This window comes from Prionailurus viverrinus, chromosome B1 (genome assembly GCF_022837055.1).
Source record: "Prionailurus viverrinus isolate Anna chromosome B1, UM_Priviv_1.0, whole genome shotgun sequence".
NCBI classification, from domain to species: Eukaryota; Metazoa; Chordata; class Mammalia; order Carnivora; family Felidae; genus Prionailurus; species Prionailurus viverrinus.
The window spans coordinates 67,361,352-67,366,536 of NC_062564.1; positions in this window are offsets into that span (position 1 = coordinate 67,361,352).

A 5,185-nucleotide genomic window follows, 5' to 3' on the forward strand; every position below is an offset into this window, starting at 1 on the left:
TCCACTCTCACTACTGTTGTTCAACATAGTACTGGAGCAACCTCAGCCTCAGCAACCAGAGAACAGAACTAGCCTCAGCAACCAGAGAGCAAAAAGAAATAAAAGGAATACAAGTTGTCAAGAAAGAAGTCAAATTTTCACTCTTTGCAGACATGATACTCTACATGGAAAACCCAAAAGATTCCACCAAAAAATTGCTAGTACTGATACACCAATTCAGTAAAGTCACAGGATATAAAGTCAATGTACAGAAATCTGTTGTATTTCTATGCACCAATAATGAAGCAGCAGAAAGAGAAATCAAGGAATAGATCTCATTTACAATTGCACCAAAACCCGTGAAATATCTAGGAATAAACCTAGTCAAAGAGGTAAAAGATCTGTACACTGAAAACTGAAAGAAATTGATGAAGACACAAAGAAGTGGAAAAAATTCCATGTTTATTTATTGGAAGAACAGCTATGTTCAAATGTCCATACTATGTGAAGCAGTCTACACATTCAATGCAATCCCTATCAAAATAACATCAGCATTCTTTGAGAGCTAGAGCAAACAGTTCTAAATTTTGTATGAAACCAGAAAAGACTCCAAATAGCCAAAAAATTTTGAAAAAGAAAACCAAAGCTGGAGGCATCACAATTCTGAACTTCAGTGTGTATTACAAAGATGTAGTCATCAAGACACTATGGCACTGGCATAAAAACAGACACATGAATCAATGGAAAAGAATTAAGAATCCAGAAATGGACCCACAAATGTATGGGCAACTAATCTTTAGCAAAGCAGGAAAAGGATCCAATGGAAGTAAGACAGTCTCGTCAGTAAATGGTGTTGGGAAACTGGACAGCAACGTGTGGAAGAATGAAATTGAACCACTTTCTTACACCACACACAAAAATAAGTTCAAAATGGATGAAAGACCTAAATGTATGACAGGAAACCATCAAAATCCTAGAGGAGAAAACAGGATGCAACCTCTTTTGATTCTGTTGCAGCAACTTCTTCCTAGACATGTCTCCAGAGACAAGGGAAACAAAAAAGCAAAAATGAACTATTGGGACCTCATCAAGATAAAATCTGCACAGCAAAGGAAACAATCAACAAAACTAAAAGGGAACTGACAGAATGGGAGGAGATACTTGCAAATGACATATTGGATAGAGTTGGTAACCAAAATCTATAGTTTATCAAACTCAACACCCTGAAAACAAATAATTCAGTACAGAAATGGACTAAAGACATGAATAGACACTTTTCCATAGAAGACATCCAGATGGCTAACAGACACATGAAAAGATGCTCAACATCACTCATCATCAGGGAAATAGAAATCAAAACCATAATGAGATATCACCTCACACCTATCAGAATGGTTAAAATGAACAATTCAGGAAACAACAGATTTTGTCAAGAATGCAAAGAAAGGGGAACACTTTTGCATTGTTGATGGGAATGTAAACTGCTGCAGCTACTCTGGAAAATAGTATGGAGTTTCCTCAAAAAGTTACAAATAGAACTACTTTATGACCCAGCAATTGCACTACTATTTATCCAAAGTATACAAAGATGCTGATTAAAAGAGGCACGTGCACCCCAATATTTATAGCAGCATTATCAACAATAGCCAAATAACGGAAAGAGCCCAAATGTCCATCGACTCATCAATACACAAAGAAGAAGTGGTATGGGGGCCTGGGTACCTCAGTTGGTTAAGCATCTAATTTCAGCTCAGGTCACGATCTCATGGTTCATGCCTGCATCAGACTTTGTGCTGACAGCTCAAAGCCTGGAGTCTGCTTCAGATTCTATGTCTCCCTCTCTCTCTGCCCTTCCCCCCCCCCCCGCCCCATGCTCTGTCTCTCTCTGTTTCTTGGAAATGAATAAATGTTAAAAAAAAAAGTGGTATATAGATACAATGGAATATTACTTGGCTATCAAAAAGAATGAAATCTTGCCATTTGCCACAATGTGGATGGAACTAGTGTGTATTATGCTAAGTGAAATAAGTTTGTCAGATAAGGGAAAATATCATAATTTCCCTCATATGTGGAATTTAAGAAACAGATAAACATAGGGGAAAGAAAGGAAAAATAAAATAGGATAAAACGGAGAGGGAGGAAAGCCATAAAAATAGTCTCTTAACTATAGAGAACAAACAGGATTGCTGGAGTGGAGTTAGGTAGGGGAATGGGTTAAATGGGTGATGGGCATTAAGGAGGGCACTTGTGATGAGCACTGGGTATTGTATGTAAGTGATTAATACACTAAATTATAATTCTGAAACCAATATTACACTGTATGTTAACTAACTTGAATTTAAATAATAATAATAATAATAATAAATTACCAACCCACAGTCATATAAACTTTTCACTTTTTTCTTTCATGCTTTCTCCACGAAATTCCTCAGACCTCGATAATATAAATCGTCTCATATTTTAACAGCTACCTCTAAGCAGGACCCAGAAATATAATTTCTATCACGTAGAATTTAATCAGTTAATATATGTTCTATATTTCTTTCTTGTGTTTCTGAAGTGTATGTTTTAAAACCTAATAGCATTATAAAAATAGAAATTTATGTAAAGGATGGATCAGGAAGCTTAAAGCTGAACCTTGACAAGGTTATAGCTTAGAGCTGAACTTAAATTCTCTTAAAGCATGTCATGCTTTAATAATAATAATGATAATAAGAAGAATAATAGTAATAGTAATACAATCCCCTTAGTATGTTTGAAATCTTGCTTTCTTAGTAAATTTAGACTCTATCACATTGCCAAATTTTGTCTTCATTGGAGACATTGCAGGACAAGGTGAGAAACTGATATAGTGAAAAGTGTCACAAAGGCAGCCAATTATAGGCTCTAAGCATAGCTCAGTCCCTTAGCAGTTAAGCGATGTGAAACTGGCTAGGCTAAAATCAAAAGTCAAAAAATGGCAATGTCACATTATTCTACATATCCATAACTTCTCTGAATTCAGTTTCTTAATTTCTAAATTGAGGTAAATATTTCCTTTGTTGTTAAGAGTAAAGCTAAAGCAATTGAGCATGTTTGGAATACCTAAAGGACTCACTGAGTAATAGCTATTTTATTAATTCAGGAATATCTCTATACTTATTTCATTGTGCTTTACAAACTGCTATTTAATCCCTCTAGGATTAATTTAAATGCAAATGTTGCATTCAGATCTTAGCAGTTGTAGATTGGGGAAAAAAAAAGGTTACAGCTTTGAAATAATGATAAATACCCTATTAACTTTAATTGTTATTTTCTAGGAAGCATGTAAAAGAGTATGACAAGAACATCACCATAGGCAAAGGTCTATTAGCCAACTAGACCAATAAAAATTATACCCCTTGTCAGAATTAGAAGGGCCAGTAATCATTAACAAGCCTAATAAAGAATAATAGTATTAATTTAAAAGTTTATTTTTATTCACTTGTGAACCTTGGTGAAATTCCAGAAGTCACATAAAGAAAATGGAAATATCATCTGTCTAATCAGAGAAGGGTTGACTCTCTAGTCAGGAAATCAATTATTAGGCAGTGTAAACATTATTTTAATTTAGAATAAATTTGTTTCTCGAAGTTTACACTGTTGTTGTTAAATGGATTCTTTCCTTCTCAATAATTTCCAAAGCCACAATGCTACCCCTTCTACAAATAGCAAAATTTGTACTCAGGTAAAAGGGATTTAAAGCACATGACAAAATAGCTAGCATTTTTATCCATGCCTTTTCCATTACATTAGACTATCTGAGTTCACTTTAGATTTAACTATTTCTCTCAAATAACTAATTTTGGGGAAAAACTAGAAACTAAAATAGATACAAAATTTCAACAAATTTTGTAGATAAATGTAAACACTGGGACATTAGTTTGCAATCTCTTGTCTTTCAAAATACTTTATGGAAAATAACATTAGGGAGGAACAGTAACAATTAACCTTAATGGAATCTAACAATATTATTTCAACACCACATGGTAAAGAAAGATATACTGCTGTTGGGCTCAATTTTCAGAAAGATGTTCTTTCTTACTAAGAGTTGTCCCTTGACTTGAGCCTCTTCAAACTGGGAAGCTTGACATTAACTTTAAAGGCTATATTTTCTTACCATAACCTTCCTTTTTCTATTTTAAATCTTCCAGGGAATCTACCATACTTAATAAGCCAAAACATGATTTTTTCCTTGATTTTCCCTTACTCCATTTTTTCCCCTTCTTATTTTAGCTCTTGTCTTATCAGGATTTGAAGTGTTTAATGATATAATTAATTGCCAATATGTTAAGAAGACATTTGAAAAGACAAGGGTTTTTTTTCATGTCATCTCAATTCCTAATATATATGTGACCAATTCTGTATAAATTTCTACATATAAGCACACCTAATTATAGAATATCCTCAAATATATCTTTAGGATAAGATGATTTGATGCCCAAAATATGCATCACATTAATATCATAAATGTCTAACATTTATTAAGAGTTTACTTTTCATTAGACATTATACAGTGTTCAGTTTATAAAGAGACCCTTTATTTTCTTTAAATTTTTTATTTTAAATTTATTTATTTAAATTCAGGTTAGTTAACATATAGTTTAATATTGATTTTAGGAGTAGTACCCAGTAATTTATCACTTACATATAACACCCAGTGCTCATCCCAACAAGTGCCCTCCTTAATGCCTATCATCCATTTAGACCATCCCCCAACCACCTCACTCACCTCCAGGAGGCTTCAGTTTGTTCTCGATATTTAAGAGTCTTTTATGGTCTGCTTCCCTCTCTGTTTTTATCTTATTTTTCCTTCCCTTTTGCTATGTTCATCTGTTGTGTTTTTTATAAAGAGGCCCTTTAAAGTCTCATTTACTGTTGAAGAAACTGAAAAATTTAAAGAATGTAATTTGCCTACTATCATATAGTCAACAACTGTTAAGATTTGATCCCAAGCAGTCTGTCTCCAAAGCTGCGCTCTGAATCATCACTCATTATTCATCGTCTAATCATGTGGCACATGTATCACCCGTGTGCCTCTCTCTATTATACTGACAACAGTAAATGCATCAACATACACCAGAAATTCAATCTGTTCTTCAAACAAAGAGAAATCATATTAAATATAAGATTTTCCTAGATATTTACCTTAGAATTTATACATCTGTGTGCACACAAAATCATATAA